This window comes from Erpetoichthys calabaricus, chromosome 11 (genome assembly GCF_900747795.2).
Source record: "Erpetoichthys calabaricus chromosome 11, fErpCal1.3, whole genome shotgun sequence".
In the NCBI taxonomy this organism is placed as follows: Eukaryota; Metazoa; Chordata; class Cladistia; order Polypteriformes; family Polypteridae; genus Erpetoichthys; species Erpetoichthys calabaricus.
The window spans coordinates 32,982,290-33,006,180 of record NC_041404.2 but is presented as its reverse complement, the minus strand read 5'-3'; the positions used below and the strand labels follow the sequence as shown (position 1 = coordinate 33,006,180).

The following is a 23,891-nucleotide window of genomic DNA, read 5'->3' as shown; positions in this document are numbered from 1 at the left end:
TCTCACATGGACAACTTTATGTGGCATGTTCAAGGGCGGGAAGTCCTAAGAACCTTTATATATTGGCTAAAGATGGAAAAACTAAAAACATTGTATATAGCAAGGCACTTCATTGAACAATACAAGCACATCAGTGAGTCTTCACTCTTTATTAATTTATTTTTAAAGTTGTGTTTTTTTTTATTACATTTTTCTCAAACAATAAAAAAAAACTTTATTTTCCTCCCAGGCAACGACGGGTATTTCAGCTAGTACTATATATGTGGATGAATGACAATAAAAGTTGAGTCGAGATGAGGCTCTGTGATGCCTGATAGCGGCCACACTGTCAACTGTCTTGTTTTGAACGGCTGTTCCTTATAACATATTACTATATTAAGACAAAAAAAACTTAATTTGTTTATTTGTATATGAGAAAGAAGGAAGTACCAGCACTACATTTTTTAAATTAACTATCAAGCTAATGATCCTAGTTATACTCAAAATTTTCTTGAGCATGAATTAAAATGCTAATCAAATACAAACTCAATAATCCGAGCTCAGGTGAAAACTGCAGTTTCTAAACTTAATCTTCAAATTATATTAGAAATAGAAATTTATAGCAATTCAGCAAAATTTAAATTTCATAAATCGGAAACTATGATCTTTTATAAACATAGATACCTACCGACATCAACTGACAAAATTAGAATTCTCAAAGTGAAAAAAACTCGCCAAAACGGGGGTGAGTGAGTACCTATATTGTTGTTATACATAAAGTACAGTAAGAAGCAAGATTTTCAAGAAAATGGAATTTCTTTTCTAGATGGAATTCAAAGAGTGTGTCAAATATATTTTGTAATATATGTTATAATAAGGGCAGCACGGTGGCGCAATGGGTAGCACTGTTCACTTCCCGGGTCCTCCCTGTGTGGAGTTTGCATGTTCTCCCCGTGTCTGCGTGGGTTTCCTTCGGGTGCTCTGGTTTCCTCCCACAGTCTGAAGACATGCAGGTTAGGTGCACTGGCGATTCTAAATTATACTAGTGTGTGTGCGTGTGTGTGTGTGTGTGCGTGCCCTGCGGTGGTCTGGCACCCTGCCCGGGGTTTGTTTCCTGCCTTGCGCCCTGTGTTGGCTAGGATTGGCTCCAGCAGACCCCCGTGACCCTGTCGATAGGATATAGCGGGTTGGAGGATGGATGGATGTTATAATAAAGGATTTTAATTAATAGCAAAATTACATACATTATCTTACTAGTACAACCAGTTGTTATGATTAGTTTGGCTCCAGAAAACAGAGAAGAGTGAGGCTTTCCAAAATGGCTTACAAAACAGGACTCACCCCAAGACAAGCCTTACCCTAGGGAAATGGGAGGCATAAGACCTGACTAGGCCTCAAAAAGGATATTAAGTTTTTCATTAAAAAAACAGTAAATAGTCTCAAATTCTTGAAAAATAACTAGTCTGTTAGGAATCCACTGCTATTTCAAATATATTCTGAAAAGAATATATTTTTGTTATAGAAATTAAGACATCCTAACTATGCTTTTTTATCAGGAATCTTTGGACAATATTATTTTCACAATTAGAAGCCTATTTTGAAAGTTTAAATTTATTATGTTTTGTTTTAGGTATTCCAGTGACTGCATTTTGCACATAGGTTGCCATGCACCAGTAGGGACATGCCTGGAGGTCACACCTTGTTGTGTCACTGACACGACTGTATAATTGCTTCTGGAGAGGTCATTCAAATGTCCAACTTTGTGGATAATTCTTAGAATCCTTAGCCACATGTTTCTCACATTTATTTTTTGGTTTGGGCCTGCTTTGATCTTTCACTACAATTTAGTGTCCTGGCTTTGATTGATCTCCCTGCATTGGCCCTGATAGTTTGCTTGGCACTTACTTCCCAGTCCTCATATCATCCTGTTTGTTCTTCTGCTAGTGTCAGAACATCCCCAGGGGAAGAGCCTTGCAACTCCTGCTGGAGCAGATACAAAGCCCACAAGGAGTTTTTAATACATAATGATTTTATTAATAACAAATAGAAACAAAAATGTTTTAAAGGGCAAAAAGGAGATGCCAAAGGCAATCCAAACCAAATCTTATCAAAAACTTAATCCATGAGAAATTCCACAGCCCAGAGAAAAAAATTGAAAGCCAGAAAAACAGAGAACATAAAGAGCACAATACTTACCACCACCTTCACCAAAACACATTTGTACAAATCATGGGGATTTGCTGTTCCAGCCTGAATATTAATGCTGAAGGGTATGCCCTAATGATGACGTAGGAGCAGGGTGGTCCTACCTCTTGAGGATCCACCAACAAAATACAAGGAACATAGTAGAATGTAATTACACACATAGAAACTCAATAATAAATAGAAATAAATTAACAGAAAATACATAATTAGACAAATAACTGTACTGAAAAATATTATAAAAAATGGAAAACAATGAACAATAATGACAGATGAGCAAAGATGTCAAAAAATGCAATTTAATCATATGCCAGAGGAGGAATCCTGACTTGCCACCAATAACACCAGTGCTGAGAAATGATTGACATTAGTCAGGATGTGTCACATTAGCAAGTGATTTGAGTGTAGGGCTTATGATCTTACAACCTGACTAACAAATAAACAGTTATACTTAAATCACTTGAAAATATATTACTACATTTCAAAGTATTCATAAAAGTAAAAATTTCCAGTTTTCCTAATACAGTATAAATATTGTGATTTCCATACATAGCACACAATGGATTTCCAACTAATATATAAACAATACAAGCCAATTGGCTTGTACTTAAAAATATATCAAGTTTTAAAATTCAGTAAAAAATGTAAACTCCTCAGTCTCCCCAGTCACTAGCTAGATATGACAGTCTTCCACCCACATGTTTCAGAATAATGACTTTCTTTGAAAACTATTGTGCGCTATAGTAGAAAACAAATATAAACAACAAAAGAAAAAGTGCATTGGATGAGCTGAGAGGAAACACAAGCTTGTAAAACTGGGCATATGAAATCACGGAAGGATACGTCCAAAGCTTTTTTTAAATCATGGCAAGAAGTCATTAATATTATTATAGAAGTAGCTACGTTACCCGTCTGGGCTGAAATCGAATTATTCAACATAGACCTCAGTGTTAATATTTGCAGTGCCATCTATTGGAATGTACTTTGTAGTATTTGCAGTAATAAAATTAACTACATTTGTCATTCCAATATATGGCACATCATAAACATTTGTAGTAATAAAATGCACATATGCCTGTTAAATGCCATTTTCATATGAGATTTGTAAAAGCAGTCTCAATGTTTATGAAGTACCATCTGTTGGAATGGAAAATGCAATGCATTTTATTATTACAAATGTTTGTGATGCACCATGTGTTGGAATGACAAAAACATAGTAACTGGACGGACACACAGGTCCTTTTATTAGTGTGGATAAGCATGCTGAGTCTGTGATTGGCTCTCTTATTTTATTAATATTTTTCTCATATTTACAAAAGGTAGAAGGTTTTTTTCTTTTTCTTGGATGGGGGTTGCATTTTGTTTTGCTTGGGCTTTTTTGTCCTTTGAATTCATTTAAATGTAAATGGATGTATCTGTTAAGTTGTTTTGACTTGTTTGATTGAGTTTTTGTAACATTAAGGTTTTTGAAAATAAAACTGAATAATAAAAAAAAAACACAATTCACGTAAGGAAGTATAGTTCACGCATTTTGAAACTGGAATCTGGACATTTTACTGGCAATGAGTAGCAAAATTGACCAAGAAGCAACTATATTAGCCCCCCAAAAAGATACATAAAATGGTACAAAGGGACATCTCTGACCAAAAAAGTGATTCTAGCATGGTGGGTTTGAATAATAGCCCCTGTTAGTCACATCTTGAAGCTGAATTCAAGAGGTGAGCTGGGTTGGAAACCCACTTGCAAGAACAGAAAGAATAAAAAGGAAAGGAAGAGAAAGTTTGGTGAAAATTTAATTTTGGTTAATTTAGTGAGTCACCTCTCTCTAAAAGTAAGGAGTTAAACCTCTGGAAAATGGGCCAGGTGGGGCTATTAAAAAAAAATCAACAGAGAAAAAGTTAACTTTTGTGTCATTCCTTGTTACTTGTTAATTAGATTATAAGATGAAGTTCCCCTTTAATATGGTGTAGTTTATTTTTTATATTTTACCAACTTAAGTATCACCAGGTTGCACACCTCTTTCAGGATCATGAATGGAGTCTGTAATTGCAGCTTTTTGTTTTAGAGCCACATAGACATATTATATCCATCCATCTATCCACTCAATTTTCTAGCTTACTTATGCAGTACAGGGTAACAGCATTAGGCACAAGGTAACAATCAATCTCAGAAGGGGTTCTGATCAATTACAGGGCACATACTGTACATGTTCATAACAACACTCATTCATACATGGGAGATTTAGAGTTGCCATCCAACCCAAAGCATGTCTTGTTAGAACAAGGGTGAAAAACTCAAGGAGACATCCATCCATCCATTTTCCAACCCGCTGAATCCGAACACAGGGTCACGGGGGTCTGCTGGAGCCAATCCCAGCCAACACAGGGCACAAGGCAGGAACCAATCCAGGGCAGGGTGCCAACCCACCGCAGGACACACACAAACACACCCACACACCAAGCACACACTAGGGCCAATTTAGAATCACCAATCCACCTAACCTGCATGTCTTTGGACTGTGGGAGGAAACCGGAGCGCCCGGAGGAAACCCACACAGACACGGGGAGAACATGCAAACTCCACGCAGGGAGGACCCGGGAAGCGAACCCAGGTCCCCAGATCTCCTAACTGCGAGGCAGCAGCGCTACCCACCGCGCCACCGTGCCGCCCCCATGATAGTACAGTTGTTCCAATATTCCCACAATGTATTGTCATACATACTTGGGTAGGGGGCATTTTCAGGGCTTCTATGCTGGTAATCCCACCCAGAGCCATGAGTTAGCACTGTCATTTACACCTTTCCCTCTTTCGTCCTCAGAAGGCAACACCACTTCCAGTTCTGCAGAAGGCCTACCCTTTCTGGTCCAAAGCATTTAAGGATCAGCCCTACCAGAAGTCTCCAGGCACTCTATGAATAAGACAACTTGTGATCACACTGGCTGAAAACCTTTTTTCTTAATGGCTTATTTTTATCTTATTACTATGCCAAATTAAACGGATGGTGCCCCAGCTTTTTGTCTTTGATCTTTATTACAGTATGCACTGGTAGATAAAGTCATTTGCTTTTGGCCACGCAATAACAATGGGAGTATTTATAAGATAACCTTACAATCTACCAGCTTAATCCCTCAACCACAATTGTGGCTAACTGTTCAATTATAGGCTATAAACTTCTACTCCGTTATTTCACATAACAGTGTTGTCTATCTTTTGCTTTATGGGCTGAGGCCACATTTGGAATTGTGAAACTGGCAAGTTGGCATTTTCTCCAAGTTCAAAGTGGCTTTCAAAAGGGAAATATATAAGAATATGAATATCACACCTCACCAATCCACAATTTTCAGTCTTGACAGTTTGCACATGAATCTGTCAGACAGAAGGGAAGTGCTGGGTAGGGAGATTAGTCACACAGACACACAGATGAATTTTTAACACTATAAAAGATAATTGTGATTTTACTGATTTGCCATTAGGTGACACTAAAGCCTTAAAATCTTTTTTAAAGATGTTGTGTATTTTAATAGGTAATATTGCACCATGTGTAAAATTTTGAAATAAAAGGAAGTCACTAAAATGGCTTTTGTACGCAGTGGAAAATTAAATTAGGAACATCTGAAGATTAAAATAGTGGCAGTTGGCCAAGTGAAGCTTAATGAGAACTTTACTATTTTTATACAACGTCTTCTGAACAAAAGCCTTTGACATCTGTTTAAAGTTCGACCTGCTTTGGCTTCTCAGCTTTTTCCACATATTTATCATTCTCAGTGAAATCTATCTTCCTGCATAATCTGTTTTGTTCCTGGTTTTTACTCAAACCCTTGAGTCATTTTAAAAACTGTAATACCAGTCTGGCCTGTTTATATAAAATATATGAAAAACTTAAAGGAATCTGTCAAGTGGATTTTCCAGTGATGAAAAAATCTAGCCATTTAATTAACTACCTTTATTTTGATAGTGCATTTTATTTTGATTTGCATCTACTTTATAAGTATAATGCAGCAACATTTTTATAGAAGAGATTATATGACTTTTGCAAGATCATACAGTAGAGTAATTCAATAATTTCTTAAATCTGAAGTCAATCCAAACTCCCATTAATTGAACTTCCTGTTTAATTATATGGCTTGCCTCACCACATCTCAGAAAGCTGCACTGGTGCGAGTTTTACTTCTCTGTGAAATTTAAAGAAAGCCTTACCTTTATCCGAGAAATCAGTTTGGCCTCAGTACATTTTGTTTTACATTTACATATATTTTTCATTTCTGGGTGCCACAGTGATCAGTGCTGTTACCTCACAAAGAGTTTCTGCGTCAGGTCTGTTCTCCTTGTGTCTGGTTTTCTCACGTTTACCACTACGTCTGAAAGAAACAACGGGTAAAAACAAAGTTCAGATCTAAACTAGTCTGATAATGACTATAAGTGTGCGTGCCCTTTGATCTTGTATTGAAGATCTAGCAAGACTGGTCTTGTGTCCAGTTTTTTTGAGGCTCTGGTATGAACAGCGTAGGGCCATGTCCTTTGCCCTTCCTTTATGTTCTGGTTTTGGCTGTGACTCCGTCCTCCTCTTCTACATCATTTGCATGTGGTTTCTCCTATCAGCATCTGTTGCTACAGTATGTAATACTTATGACACAGCATTCACATTATGGGCAGCGCGGGGCAGAAGGGATATAATCTTTGTAAACTTGGATGATAACATTGTATATTATTACTTTCCAACAGCCTATCCAGATCTTTCTTTTGCTTAATATGTTCTTGCTTTTTTCAAATGAAAATGAATGTTTCCACTCCTGCCTTAATACTTGTATGTATTTATTTACATTTTGGTATGCAATTTTGTTTTTTCTTGCATTTCCTGTTAATCACCTCTTGCCTGTTTTTGGATTTGCCATTTGGATTACAGACTTATCTACATAAATAATACTTATTTCACCTTTTGACTATGACTGCTTCATTGTTGGCTTTCCTGGATCTGCAAAACTACTTTGGCACACAAAGCCAGGCATAATTTGCATAGTGACATGCAGTACCTTTGCAACCCTTCAAGTCACATCACCCGCAGGAGAACTGATGCCAAGCACTTTACAACATATGCTTCCGCCCCGTGAGTTCATTCTAGTGATTAGTGTGTGACTGACATCCACAATCCTGTTTCAGAATAAGAAAGTTGGAAAGAAAGAATAAATAACTGAATGAATAAATTCTTTACGTACTTGCAATTGAGTTATTTCCCAACGAAAGCTCTGCTCTGACCATGTGTTCCTCAGGTACTGTACATGTAGCTTTAGCACCCCATGAGTCTAGTTAACTTCCTTGACAAGATTCTAAAACCTTAATTATACACGTCTACAAAAAAAGAAAGATTTCATTCCCATCAAAAAGTGTAGGTGATCTTTATTGATTTGAGGGTGTTGAATCCAGAATTGCTCTAGGTAAATGGGTTTTTACTCCCGGCCTATCCCTTGTGTTTTGTTTGAAAGGTGACAGTTTAAAATAAAAAAAAAAAACTATTTAAAAACAAAAGAAATATAGTTTTTAACTTAATTGTTTAGACTTAAAATAATTAAAATTGCACATATATTATTGTTTTTAAATTATTTATGAATTACAAAAGTAGTCACTTGGCAGTTTTTTCCCCTTATAATCCTTCGGTGGAATACAACAGATGTCTCTTAACATTGTCTCGATCCTCTTTCATTTATAAAGTCTCACAAGTTAAGTGACGTCCTGGCGGAACCTCTCTCCATCTTCATGAGATACTGCTGCCATGTTCTTGGGTTAAAAATCTAAATGAGAATTTAGGAAGTGGAGTTTTAAAGACCTGTTTCATCCAAGTGCTAGGCAGGAAGAGTGAAGCTTCTCAGCTAGCTTCTCGTAATTTTCCACATTTGTAATCACCCAGGAAACTGTGGCACATGCTTTTTGCAATAATGGAAGGTTACATATTCTTTTAGCTTTTGCTTAAGTATTCCCTGGTCAAGACAATGTATGGACCACACTGACATTGGACATTTGTATAAAAAACATTTAATCAACACCTTTCTCTCTTATAAACAATAAAAAGTCATCTTTTTAACTATCTACACATAATTTCCTGGCTATTTTAACGGAATAAGAAGACAGAAAACAATACTGATTAACAGAAAAAAAATGTGTAGCAAGTACTTGATTTTAGATTGTTAACACCTCAACAAACATTTAAGAACAAGGAAGGCTCCCAGTTTTCAGCACAAAATATACATCAAATAATATTCTGAGTGTGAATAATGCACAATTTTTTCACGGAATCTGATACCTAATGGAGATGGTTTATAGTAGATAGATTAAATTTTCAGAAATGGACTCAGCACACCAATTTGTTGCAGCGGAACATTTTATTGCAGACCAGCGTTACTTAATTCTTTTCAGATCGCTGTCAACTAAAATGAAGTGTAAATACTAAAATAGTTACGTATTTGCAGCAATGCACTGTTTTATTTATAATGTCCATCCATTATGAAATGTGTTTAATTTAGTTTACAGTTATAGGGAAAGAAACCTATTCCAGTTAGGGATAAGGCAGTAACTAATTCTTCTATCAAAGAGCAGAGTGACTGACTTCTTCTTCTTCTTCTTCTTTCGGCTACTCCCGTTAGGGGTCGCCACAGTGGATCATCTGTTTCCATATCTTCCTGTCCTCTGCATCTTGCTCTGTCACACCCGCCACCTGCATGTGACTGACACACTTACTAAATCAGAGTGCTAATTTAGGGCTGCCAATTACCATAATCAGCATGTACTTTAAATATAGAAAGAAACCACACAGTAACAGAAGAATATGAAAACTCCTCAAAGAAAGTAACTGCAATCAAAGAAGTGAAAACAAATATTTAGGATTAAGAAATGTTTCAGGGTAGTTTTTAGAAAACTAAAATATGAGAATTTCCGCTGTGGCAGGATGAGAGCAGGAGTATGCTGCCTGACCTAATCAATACAGCAGACACAAGCTGGAATGAAGAGTAGCTTTGTAGCTCTCCATGGCCCAGTCTAAATGGAATGTGAAGCCTTGCAGCTGCAAAGAATGTCCAGTATGTATCCAGAAAGACAAGTATAGTAAGAGGAGAAACATACTACTTATTGAAACCTAAAAGATAACCTATTTCAGTACAACTCAGTTTCATGTAAAACAATCACCCACACTGACAATCAGCTTTATTTCTGCTTTCACAGTTGCACTATAAGCTATTGTTTTGATGAGGATGCTGAAGTTTGCCTTCCTGTCCTCTTTCTTAACAATTTGTGTTCACCAATTAAGTCATCTTTTAAAGTCAACCTAAGTGTTAAAGCTGCAAAGTTATGTTCTTCTGTTGCCTATTTTGAAATGTGTGTTCTTCTGTGCGTATGTGGAAAGATGGGGCAATTAGCCAACATTGCCTAATAACAACCATTTTCTTTGGTAATATGTGTTTCCTCCAAAATACAATATCCATTCATCCACATTTTATCAAACCCACTTAAATAGCTTCAGGGTTATTTGAATTCAACTTCATTAGATCATATTGTTTTATGTATTAAGAATTTACACATACACAGTATTATTCTCAATATTTAAAGTAAATTAATCTCAAAAATGTTTATTGTGAATCAATTTCCAATTCATTCCACTTTAATTTTCTTAGACATCATATGGCTGTGGCCACATCAGCTTTATATATTTTACTTTCCTACCTTATCATTTTTGAAGTAATTTGATATACTGTGCTTACTATGAAAATCAGTATATAGGTTTATTCTTTTTCTGTAAATAAAGATCACTATTCTCTGCTAAAACTGGAAAATTGAAGCTGGTTATGTAGAACTGCCCTGTTAAAAGAGAACTAGCTTCATGATTTCCTAAGCATTCCACAAAAATTACGACAGTTGTACAGCCCATGTACAACCCCAATTCCAATGAAGTTGGGACGTTGTGTAAAACGTAAATAAAAACAGAATACAATGATTTGCAAATTCTTTTCAACCTATATTCAATTGAATACACTACGAAGACAAGATATCGTATGTTCAAACTGATAAACTTTATTGTTGTTTTGCAAATCTTCATTCATTTTGAATTTGATGCCTGCAACACGTTCCAAAAAAGCTGGGACAGGGGCAGCAAAAGACTGGGAAAGTTGAGGAATGTTCAAAAAACACCTGTTATGAACATTCCACAGGTGAACAGGTTAATTGGAAACAGGTGTTTGTCATGATTGGGTATAAAAGGAGCATCTCCAAAAGGCTCAGTCGTTCACAAGCAAGGAAGGGGCGAGGTTCACCACTTTGTGAACAACTTCGTGGGCAAATAGTCCAGCAGTTTAAGAACAACATTTCTCAACGTACAATTGCAAGGAATCTAGGGATTTCATTATCTACTGTCTATAATATCATAAAAAGATTCAGAGAATCTGGAGAGATCTCTGCACGTAAGCGGCAAGGCCGAATACCAACACTGGATGCCCGTGACCTTCAATCCCTCAGGCGGCACTGCATTAAAAACCGACATCATTCTGTAAAGGATATTACCACGTGGGCTCAGGAATACTTCAGAAAACCACTGTCAGTTAACACAGTTCATCGCTACATCTACAAGTGCAAGTTAAAACTCTACCATGCAAAGTGAAAGCCATATATCAACAACACCCAGAAACGCCACCGGCTTCTCTGGGCCAGAGCTCATCTGAGATGGACTGACACAAAGTGGAAAAGTGTGCTGTGGTCTGACAAGCCCAAATTTCAAATTGTTTTTGGAAATCATGGACGTTGTGTCCTCCGGACCAAAGAGGAAAAGGACCATCTGGATTGTTATCAGTGCAAAGTTCAAAAGCCAGCATCTGTGATATCAAGTAAGTTCTAAAATTAATGGCAAGAGTAAATATATATTTTTTATTTACTCAGATCTGGAAGCACCTATAATTCCAACACAGCTTTACTTTGATATCACACTCTCCTTTGATTTTAGTTCCACAGAATTGCAACTTTATAATACTTGACACATCTATTTTCATTAACTTGTAAAAAAAAGTATTTCCACAAAGATAATATAAAAATCATGTGTCTCTACTGATCAGTCCAGTTTCAACTGCAAATGTTATTTTCCTTAAATTCAATAAATATTGGTACCTTTTATATTGTGACTTTTCTACATCAAAGACACGTTATACCATTCGATGTCTGTCCAAAAGTATACCAGTTACACTTCCACCTCCAGACTGCAAATTATGCCCATGTATAAAGGTAGCATACAGTATATAGGTAAAGACACACAGGATCTTTTGAATTTCAGAAATATACCCATAAGTGCTCAATTGCTCACTCTCGTTCCTAAACTGCTTATATACTACAGGGTTGTGGTTGACTGAAGCTCATCGTTTCAGCAACAGGTCCATGAAATGATCCAACCCTGAACAGCACACCACTCTATCAGAAGGCAAACTTACACACAGGAATAATTTAAAGTCATGATTAAACTTACCAACACTGTACATTGCAGTGGACACAGTCTAATGCCAAATAAAAAACACTGACACATATCTCAAAACACACAGCCGGGAACAAAACACATGGACATTTGAGACAATTAGCAATTCAGTTTTAATGGTGATTTAATTTCTTGCAACAAACAGTTGTGAAGCCACTACATCAACAAAATCAACAGGAAGAAGAGTCTTTTCTGAGGCTCTCCAGTTTTGCCCAGTGTGACAGATAGAGGGTCTCCGTTACCCCTTGAACCCTTGGATCAGACGTCAGACACCAGATAAAAGTCCAATTATTATTTATTATATAATAATAATGTGCACCAAGCACCCTCCTCTCCACAATACTCAATAACAAAACAATAATAATAAATATAATAACCAATCCTCCACTCTCCCAGACACTTTGCCACCCTTCCTCCCAGCTCAGCTCAAATGTCTGGGCTCACCCAGAGTCCTTTTAAAGCCCCTGACCCGGAAGTGGCTCTAAGCCAAACCCACAAGTCCGTTTTCCTTCCGGGTCAGGGCAAAGTCCTTTTCTTCATCCCGGGAGCACATCGCTTCTACCAGTCACGTGACTGGGATGCACTCCCGGGTTATAGGGCACACAAGAGCTTACTAGCCCCCCTACAGCGACTCCTGGCGGCCCCCAAGGTATCCAGCAGGGCTGTGTCAAAACACTACAAAGTCCATGAGGCCCTGCTGGAACTCGGGGCGCAAATATGCTGTCCGGAGGGCTCCTCCTAGCGGCCTGGAGGTGACGACCGGAGTCCATAGGCGGTCGTCTGTCACACCAGATAGCTTGATTTGGAGAAAAGGTCCAAAGGCTGGATGGCTTGATGATTTCCAACAAGACAGAACACAGAGATGAAGCCACTGGGACAAACAGACAACGGTAGGGTGTGGTAGCTGCCTCTTCTTACAATCTTACTCAATTATTATTTAAAACATGTGTCCAATAAATAATACAGTTCCATCTATGTCCATTCTTCATACTCTTTCCCTATGTAACTAGAAATTCTAATAAGCTGTAGCTCTTAGCTTTTCAGCTATACCGTAATCTTGTTTTCTAGTTCTTCTCTGAATATTAACGTTTCAAAAGGGCCTTGTTCTATAGCTAATACAGACTTTCATATTCTAAGCATAAAGTAAAATATTGTAATATGTGTGTGTGTGTGTGGAGAGCATATCTAGGTGATTAGACAAGTAAAAACATTAAAAAAAAACATTAACTAACAATTTAAACATTAATCAGAGTGATATCTTAATTAATGATTACATTTTCTGCCCACTACAAACACGTATTTGAATCAAATTTAGTTTGGTAAAGAGCAAAAGCACAACATCTCAATGCCTCACTGTTGCTTTTAATGATGAATCACAGTGAAATAATGGTGCTTATGTGTAGCCCACTCCCACTCTCCTACTCCATTCAACCCCTTGCTCTGCCTGCATAAAATTTTTCATTTTAATCAGAGAAGCGCTTAAAGAATGTATAATGGAGGATGGTTCCTGGAACTACTTCATGTCATGCTGTAACCCCTTCCCCCTTAACAACTTTATTTACTTTCTATATGCCATTCCTCAATAAATGTAAGCACAGTTGACTTCTCAATCTAATTGAGCAGATATTCAATTGTAAGTGCCATGTTATGATTTAATTTAGTCTGAAGTCTTCTCTTATTTTACATTTGTGACATTTCTTACTTTTTTATTTTGCATATCCATAATCTCTTGTTCAATTTTTGACTGTAGCATTTTGCATGATCCAGTAAAGATTTTTTAAGTTCCTGATTATTTGTGTATCCTTGAAATACAATGTTGCCTTCTGTTTTTTTTTATCCCAAACCTGCCTGTGCTAGACTGTATCTCTAATGTATCATCTTATATTATAAATCTTATCTATCTATCTTTTAAACAACCTTGTGCAGAATATAACTTCACAAAGTGTTTTATAAAACACACAAAAATATATTAACCCCCCTGTATTTGCCATTTGTCATTCACTGCATATGATACAAGTAAAGTTGGTCACTTGCGCTCCAGAACCCATCAAACGTCATTGCGTGCTTTTGGCAGTGGACTACTCTCCAGCAATAATCTGTACATGTGACAGTTGTCTGGGATGAATATCCTGTCCTCCCCACTTCTTGTACTTTTGTAAGATATGGTTAAATGATGGTCACTGTTTCTGTACAACTTATAACACAGGAATGCATCAAGCCTTTAAAACTTTGAAGCAAAACTCCAAAATAAAGGTTTTTATGTTCATGAACTAATATACTTATTGCAACTAGATATGTAATTGGAACTCATACTGCATATAGTACAAAGTGTTCTTCTAAAATAACATTCACATATTTAATTTTACACCCTTAATATCTTACTGATTAGCATATCAGCCTATGAGTTGACTAAGTGATGCTTTTATTTTAGCTGGGTTTGTCCACTTCAAACATAGCACTCCTTTTCAAGAGCTTTTAATCTGAATAAACGTTTGCTTTGATCATGACAAACATAATATGCTACAGCCATTCACATAGTTTTCACAATGTATTTATTTACCTTTAATGTCATGTTCTCAAATAAATTATTCTTCATGTAAACAAAACTTTCCTGTCTAGATAAAGTGAGAGGAAATATGTAATGTATATTAAAATATCCTAAAGGGAAGCTTACAAATTAGTTTCAAGCAATGGTTCTCAAGCTCAATCCTGAAAGCCCCTGGGGCTGCAGTATTTTTTTCCATACGGTTTCATAATCAGCAAGGCATGTGCTGTTTTTTTTATATTATTCAGAAAAGTGCACTATTGTGAGACTTACATAAACAGAAATATTTCTGTTTCTTTCATACCTTTAAATGCTTAACTGTCTTTTGTCAGGTTCTTGTTTATTCACTTTTTCCTTCTTGAGTTTTCTCCTTTGATTGTACCCTAGTCTTAAAAAACAAGCTAAAAAAGCACTAAATTTCCCCATATAACAAAAAAGATGCTACATTCCAATGTTTTTTATTTAAATTTCTTGAGGACACCAAGACACACAAACTGGGAAATAACAGCTTGATTAAAGTAGGATAAGTTGGTTAGGATGAAAATATGTAACCACAGGGTTCCCCCAGAGCTGAACTTAACAACCACTGGTTTAGATAATATAATACTACACATTCCACTTGTGTCAGTTATGTATAGTATATCTTTTGGTAGCAAAGCTCATTTTGAATTAAAATCTTGGTCCCAGTTGTTTTCTGTGTGATGCCTATTCATTCTCCACCAAAGACATGAAAGTTAGGTTAACTGGCAATTCTAAATTGGCCTTGTGTGTGAATGTATGCATGTACATGAGTGGCACTAAGAATGATTGGTCCTCTGTCTGGGCTGATTTACTGACACACGATAGGATAGGCTCAGGACCCTAAAATGGATTACAAGGGTTTCAGAATGCCATTGTATTACAGTATACCTTATTAGGTTTAATCTAAAATAACGAGGCATGCACTTCAAATAATGCTAGCATGAATAGTTTAGAGGAAACCCCTGTTAAACTCAGTGTAAAGATGTGTTTTCGGTTTCCTGTCTTCAATATACCATCCTTCTGTTTCCCATACAGTTCTTGAACCTGCATTTCACTCTTTCATTGAAAGCAGTCTGTTAGACTGCATTACACAGTTCCTTCGAGAACTGTGAATACTTCCTTTAGGTCACAATTACATTTTCTTTGTACAGCAGTGAAGGAGATGATTTGATCTTTACTGCATTTTACTTTAAGGATGCCCTTCCTTTCTGTTCTCTTGGGAACATACAGAAAGCTCAATACTTTGTGAAATGCACTGACCTGAAATGCATAGAACACAACCAGCATTGCAAAATTAGTGCTACCGGTGAGTAGTGTGGCCCTATAAACTGCAATAAGATTCTCTGCAAATGATACTGATATTGCCACACTGAAAATTCTTGCTCATTATTAACAGCCATTGCCTCTTAGGCATGAAATTACAGAGCTCAACGTGTTTGGTAGGTATATCCATAAAGTGTAGCAGATCAATAAGCCACACAATACATTGTATACTGCATTTGCTAGATTTTAGATTGACCATGATCTAGAATGTCCACAGGGTAGATACATTGAACAAACTCTTCATTAACACTCTAGAGAATATTATGCTATCCTTCATTGAGGATAGCATGTTGTAACCACCACATTTAAATAAAGAAACACAAATGGTCATGCTCTTAAGATTCACACAGTATGCATGGAAAGATAAACAACATGTATAAAAAGTTTTAAAAATCTATTATTATACAACCAGTAATGGTGCACTGCACGATAACATGCAGTGAATACACTTGACTTGAGCATTCCTAGTTTTCATCCTCTTTCTCTGTACGTTTACCATTCATTTCCTCAGAGGTTGATGCGCTTGCTGCTTCCTCAGCAGCTCTTCTTTTCTCCACCCTAGCGGCCCGCTTCTTCTCTTCTTTCATTGGTATCTTTTCGTGTTAAAACTGATTAAGTCAGTGTTTGTGTTGCAATTACTTAGTACATTTTCCTTAATTTTTCACTTAAGCTGGCACTTAAGTCTTCAATCTGCCTCAAGAATGATTTAAGATATGAACAGGTAGGGGAAGTAATGGCAAAGGTGGTAGGGATGAGAACGACACCCATACATATGCGCCACATGGCTGCCCTGCTGGCCGCTGCCAAGAGTTGATTCTACAATAAAATAAAATAAAAATAAGGAATAACCTTGGAAGTCAATCATCACCCCAAAAGCAGACAGCAGACCTCACGTAGTATATATGTACCATATTTCAGGTCAATAGGTCAAACGGTTTGCGAGCTACAGGTGATTTAAAATCCTGGACAGACAAATGAACAACCATGGTAGTATATTATATAAGAAGATATTGAATCACGGTAAATTTAATTAATTTTTTGACACTAATCAACATAAAAAATCTCTAATGTTAAAATGAGAACAGATCTCTGCAAAGTGGTCTAAATTAATTATGAATATAAAACATAACTGATTTTGTAAGTATTCATCCCTTCAAGATAGTATTTAGTAGGTGCACCTTGGGAACAATTCAGCCTTGAGTCTATGTGGATAGGTCTGTATCAGCTTTACATATATTGTATGTACACTATATTTTTTTCTAATTCTTCTTTGCAAAACTGCACGAGCTCTGACAGGTTACATGGGGATTGTGAATAAGCCTTTTTTTAAACCCAGCCACAAATTTGTATATGGATTGAGGTTTAAACTCTGACTAGGCCACTCCAGGACATTAATGTTGTTATTTATATGTCATTCTTATGTAGGTTTCATTTTATATTTGGGGTCTTTGTTTTGCTGAAAAACAAATATCCGAAGGTGCAAGTTTCATGCGAACTGCATCAGGTTTTCCTTCACAATTTCCCTGCATTCTGCTGCATTCATTTTACCCTCTACCCTCATAAGTCTACCAGGGCCTTCTGTGGAGTAGCACCTCCACAGAATGACGTTGTCTCCACCAGGCACCATGGTGGGAATGGTACGTCTCTGATAATGTGCAATGTTTAGCTTATTCCAAATATCGAATCTTATTTGATGTAGCTTGTAACTCCTTTAGAGTTATCACAGATCTCTTGTTGGCCTCACTCACTAGTTTTCCTCTTGCATAATCACTTAGTTTTCTGGATGGTCTGGTCTAAGAGGTTTAAAGCTGTGTTGCACTCTTTCTATTTCTTAATCGTTGACATAGCTGGTCTCCAAAGGATATTCAGTCACTCAGATATTTTCTTGTCTCTATCCGTTGATATGTGCTTTTCAATAACCTTACCACAGAGCTGCTTGGTGTGTTCTTCTGTCCTCATTGTGTATGCTAGGCCAGGGGTTGCCAACTCTGGTCATGGAGGACCACCGTGGCTGCAGGTTTTCATTCTAACCCTTTTCTTAAGAAGTGTCCGGTTTCTGCTGCTAATTAACTTCTTTTGAACTAACTTTAATACTCTTGCTCTTGAAGACTCAGACCTCTTAATTGTTTCTTTTTCCTTAATTAGCAGCCAAACAATAATGAGATACAAAATGAGCCAAAACAACTGGTGTCCATCATACAATATCTGAAAATAAAGAATGATGAAGGTCTCAGGAATGTTGGTCTGCTCAGGTCCACAAAACATTTTAACAGAGCTCTTAGAAAAGAGAAAATCAACAATTTCAGAAATGTTTGCTAATGCAGCACGAAAGCAGCAACAAGCCACGGAATTAAAGAACGGGTTTAATTAACAAGACTCGGCACCTCATTAAGCAGCTGGTTGGAGTGAAATTGGTTGGAGTTTGAGGCCCTGACTTAGTTGGTCTTCTGTTGGCTCCCTCACTTCATATTTCATTTCTGTTTGGGTACCATTTAAGGAACGAAATGAAGCAATCTAAAGGAACAATGAAGAAATCTTAAAAAAGCAATTCAATTTAAGTGAATTCACAAGAAGTTAATTGGCAGCACAAACAGGGCACTCATTACAAAAAAGGGGTTAGAATGAAAACCTGCAGCCATGGATAATGACGACTAACCATTTATACTACACTCCATTAAAACTGCAGACAGATGATCTCCTTTGAACTAATTGACAATTGGCTGCACCAGAGTTGATTTAGGAGTGTCATATGAACACTTATGCAATCAATTATTTAATTTTTTAGATCCATAATTAATTTAGATCTCTTTGCATAGATCTGTTTTCACTTTGACATGAAGAGTCATTTTCTGTTGATCAGTTTCAAAAAAGCCTGTGATTTAATGTTGTATAACACATAAATATGAAAACTTCCAAGGAGCTGAATGTCTTTATTGGGTAGTGCAACAGTACATATGAAAAATAGAGACCAAGGTTTTGTTTTCAAAAAGATAAAGCAAAACTTAAAGATGACCGCATTTATAAAAGGTGTTGCTTGTAAGCTCATAGAAGAAAACATCTATAAATAAAGAAAACAAATCATCATTATCATCAAAGCTGCATTCAAGCACTGAAATATTCTCCGTGAAACTCATCTGATGAAGAATCCCTTCTTTATTGTGATGGAGAGGATACTCCAGAATGGCGTATATGTCACCTCTACATGGAGAAGAAAAGGAATACTGGCATGCACCTACCTTCCAGATAAGCCAGACCAGATCAGGGATGTTTTTTGATTTGAGCACTCAGCATAATGGAGTTTTACTGAGTTGTGTCTTCCTCAATGGCCTAGATTTTTAACAACATCCTATTTAAAATACTTAACCTCATTTCATCAAAGTGAATTTAAAGCAAACACACAATCTCTCTGTCATCAGATCAAAAAAGAAAGACTTCTTGTGGTTCTTCTGGTAACAAGACAGTAATCTCAACAAAGACATTGGTAAATTTAAAAATAAAGCACACATATATAGTATATCATACTTTGACATGGTCTGAAAAGACACTTTATCTGCCAAAAGAATGTATCTGATGCTTACTGCATGAACTGACTCTCTTTTGATTGATCTTTCAGAATTCACAATTTCTGAGTTTTTTTTTTTTTATTTCCACCTGTTATTCAGTGCTGACAGTTTCTTTCCATACTGGGTATAGAGGGTGGAAGCAGATAATAGTATAAGTAGTCATTGAAATCAGGCTGGTATGGGTAAAACACCAATTTACCTGTATAATATAAATGTTCTTTAAGGACCAGGCATCAAACTACGAATCTACATTAGGATGTCTTTTAGAATGTGAACTCTTGACATGAAAACAGTCCAAAGCGAATGCAATTCTTCATTCTCATACCATCCACCACTTTTTTAAGAGAATGTTGGCATGGTTCAGTGTTGGATATTATCTTTATATATCAAATAATACTATGTATTAATATATTTAGCTTTGTGATATTTTATATATATTTACATGCTTATATAAAGATTTGAATTTCTGATATTTCAGTCTGTACATTTTCTTTCCCTAAATGACAGTTATATAGGTATTTGCGGATTTAAGCATTTTGTTTTTTTTACTTATTAATTGTTTTTGTGCAGCAGGACCTTTATGCTGAAATTGCATCCACCATATTCTAACACGCAGATTTAGTGAGAAAATTATAGACTTTATATATTATATACAGCGGGCGGCACGGTGGCGCAGTGGTAGCGCTGCTGCCTCGCAGTAAGGAGACCCGGGATCGCTTCCTGGGTCCTCCCTGCGTGGAGTTTGCATGTTCTCCCCATGTCTGCGTGGGTTTCCTCTGGGCACTCCGGTTTCCTCCCACAGTCCAAAGACATGCAGGTTAGGTCGATTGGCGATTCTAAATTGGCCCTAGTGTATGCTTGGTGTGTGGGTGTGTGTGTCCTGTGGTGGGTTGGCGCCCTGCCCGGGATTGGTTCCCTGCCTTGCGCCCTGTGTTGGCTGGGATTGGCTCCAGCAGACCCCCGTGACCCTGTGTTCGGATTCAGCGGGTTGGAAAATGGATGGATGGATGGATGGATATTATATACATACGAGTAATAAAAAATATTTCTAAATACCAGACAGGCTTGTCATTAACATTTTTCATAAACTCAAAATAAGACTAAAACTTTGATACCGGTCAAAACAAAAGCTGGAGCCATGTTTATAGTCAAAACTAGACATTAATTCTAGGTAGTTTCTTAAATAAATCACTTCTAAATTTCACAGCGTTTCACATTTACTATGCAAAGCAAAGTTCAGACACTGAAAACATAAGAACAACATGCTTAATTAAAAAATAATGTCTGTAACATCAGACACAGAGGTGCACAAGCATTCCTATATGTATACATGCAGTTGCAGCACATACAGGGTATTTACAGCTTTTAGTTGAAGTAATTCTTAGCACTCTAAAAATCATGGAAATACCACACAAAGCAAAAATTTAAGGAAACAAGCAAAAAATCTTTAAAATCAGTTTACATTTACTTATTTGGTTGACACCCTTATCCAAAGGAATTTACAACATTTGAGAAACAATTGGTTGAATTTCTTTTGTTTTCCCCCCAATTGAGCTCAGGCAGGTGAAGTGACTTGCTTATTGTCATGCAGTGTCAGTAGTGGGATTTGAACTCCCAACCTGAAGGTTTAAAGTCCAAAGCCCTAACCACTATGCCACACTACCCTGCCCCATTTAAAGAGACACAAAATAAAATAGTGCAAATGACAACTCAGATACCACTGTACCCTCAAAGCATCATTTATTTTTTTTATGTAAAGCACGTGTTAGACAAACTTTTATTCCATAAATATGTTTTATCCTACAGTATTTTCAGCTGTGTGTCAAGCTGTGCACTTTCTTCAGTGTAAGTAATGAAGGAGTTAAGCTGTCTGTGAAAACTGTGCAGAAGTATAAAACAGCATTTCTGATTGCTTTGAGGCCTTGGGATATGGGAGATGAATGTCCTTAATGAAGAATTCATTCCTTGCTGAAGATGAGGGTAAGAAATTGAAAGCTGCCAAAAAAGGCAGAACATGTTTTTTCTCTTTCAAATATAAAGGAAGACGCTCAACAAGTAGTGTCCTTGAGATGTTGAGGAAAGCTGATATCTGCATTGTGCAGCAGTTGTAGGTAAAAGCAGCAAGGCCAACTTTGCCAAGTTTGAAGGCATCACAAAGAAGTTAGTTGTCAGATGTCAGTGGATTTTCAACAAGAAGATTATTAGAAGAGGGTATATATTGACACCGCTCACATTGATGTCCTCCAAATGAAAAATCAGTGCTTACACTTTCAAAAATATCAAACAAAAAAAAAACAACTACATGTTTGTTATATATGTCTCTACTTCCCTGATCGAGTGTTTGTTGGTAACATTTTCAAACTCTGTTAAAGGATAATTTCATTTGGATGGCTCCATAGCAGTGCAACATGCTAAGGTTTGCCACAGTTAGGCAATGATTCTCGACAGATCTGTTCATGTCAATTCAGATTATGTAGAGAGGACAGAATGATTAGTTAGTTATTGCCAAGACTTTCAATTAAAGCTTGGTTCATACCCTGTCACTGATTTTATTTAACCACTCAACTGTTGGCTGCCAGTTTATGGCCAATTTTATTTGAAAGTCAAAAATTCTTACCAGTTTTGACCTACTGCAAAAGACAGCAGCTTTAATTCAGCACAGTTTCCTAACCATTTTATATTCCAATCTGAAAAGTTTCCCAGTTCCCTACTGAAGGGAAACTTTGAACTTTATTGCCAGGCAACATAGTTGTTAGGAATTTCTCTTGGTGTTACATCCATATACATAACAAGGTAAATACAATTAAACAACACAATATACATGGCACCATCACAACATTATATACAGCATCAATGAAAAATATATTGCACAAAACACAAATATATAAAACAATAAAGTAGAACTGAACTTCTGCCGTGTAATGTATCAAGTAAGACCTTATAAACATGGAATAAAAACATAATTTAGATTAGATGGATGCGTTTAGAAATAAGCAAAAGACAGATGAATCAGAGAGTGTGCTTAATCATAATGACGTCAGTAAGAAAGAAACTGTTTATATGTCTAGTAGTTATTGTTGTTACTGACCAGTAACATTTCCTCAATGGCAATAACTGAAAGAGATGGTTGCCCAGGTGAGTGTAATCTTTAATTAAATTTCTGGCATGTTTCCTGACCCATGATGTATACAAAACCTCAGTGGACTCCAGTTTTAGGCATACAATTGTTTCTACTGTAGAAATAACACATTGAAGTTTATGTTTCAAGTGAGCAGATGCCTTGCCACACCAGACTCTTATGGAGAGAGTGAACTGTAGATGCATTCAATAACAGCTCAATAAAACTGCACCAGCAGTGAGTGGAACAGATTAAACTTTGTAAGTTGCTAAAGAAGAAATAATTAGCTGTTAAGCTTTAAACATAACAGCAGTTATATTTTCATTCCAGTTCAGATTTTGTGTAATAGATGTGCCAAGAAATATAAGTGATTCCACCCTGTTGGCAGTGACATAATTTATAACCAGGGGTGTAGAAGGCAAAGTGTGTCTTCTAAAACCACTATCATTTATACTGATTTCAGGGAATTCCAGACAGCCCATAACCAAAAACTTACCTTATGCTTGCTTTAGAGTAGACATGGACATCTTAGGGTGATATACTGCTTCGGTTTTTTGTCAAATTAAACATCTGTATTTAGCTTAAAATGGCATATTTCACTCTCTCAAGTGTGTCTATTATATCATTTCTCATTTGAAAATATAAGGAAAAGGCCATTTCTTCAGTATTACAGTATATGGACTAGTATTAACACAACCTTCATAAGCAATGCTCTAGTTCTCTTTTCAGGTCCTAGTATATGGTAACCTTTACTTATTTTGTGTCGTCAGCTTTTGAAATCCACATACTTAAGTTTTTGACTATGACTTATGCTAATCTTTTTCTTATATTTGGTAGTCCTTGTCCTTGGCCTTATGTCTGATTTTTTATCATTATTCTTCAAACTTCAAAACCTTAGCATGTTTTGGTGAGGTCTCTGTGTCTTTCAGGTATGAATCCTGCAACATCTCAATCCCCAAACACATTGTTTTCCTCCACATGCATTCAAGGTGGGTGTTACTGAGTTGTGCTTTTCTTCCTATAATCACTGCATATGGCTTAGTATGCACTATATCAATAAAATGTATTCTTATTGTGTTCAGTTATTTTGTCTTGCACCTCCTGACTCACTGGTACAAGACAACCAGTGCATATAGCAAATTGTTCAACTCGTCTTGATGTTTTGCTATGCAAGATGTAGAGGTTTTTGGTGCTCCCGCCTATTTTTGGCACTGAGGACCCAAACAAAAATTCATCTTACGGCAATTTTTTCCCCCTATTTTGTGCAAGAAATTGCACCCTTTTGACAAAGAGTAGACAAATAAGTGTCTTCCACAAAAATAATCAGAAGGTCTTAAAGCTGAGCATGCCATAACAATCAACACCAGAGGTTCACGAGTTATCAATGTTACCAATTTTCACAAAACTTTAAAAAAATGGGAATTGGTAATATAGGCAAGTGGAGTGTTGTTTTATGCCATGTGAGATTGCTAATTAAACAAAAATATTATATTTGTAATTTTTTACCATTGATCCTAGCCCACTAAGAGCCACTCCTGGGAGGTTAAAATAAGAACTGTCAAATGTAAGAATGTAGGGAATTGTTTTAGACTACTTCAATGTCAGCTATAACAAACATGTTGTACATGATAATATTTGAAATAC

At 36.6% G+C, this 23,891-nt stretch overlaps 1 protein-coding gene across 1 annotated transcript in view; it reads left to right on the top strand.

Annotated features, from left to right (window-relative positions):
- Positions 1-23,891, top strand: part of arl10 (ADP-ribosylation factor-like 10) — a 339,868-nt gene that overhangs the window by 265,316 nt on the left and 50,661 nt on the right. The gene's annotated exons all lie outside the window — the stretch shown is intronic.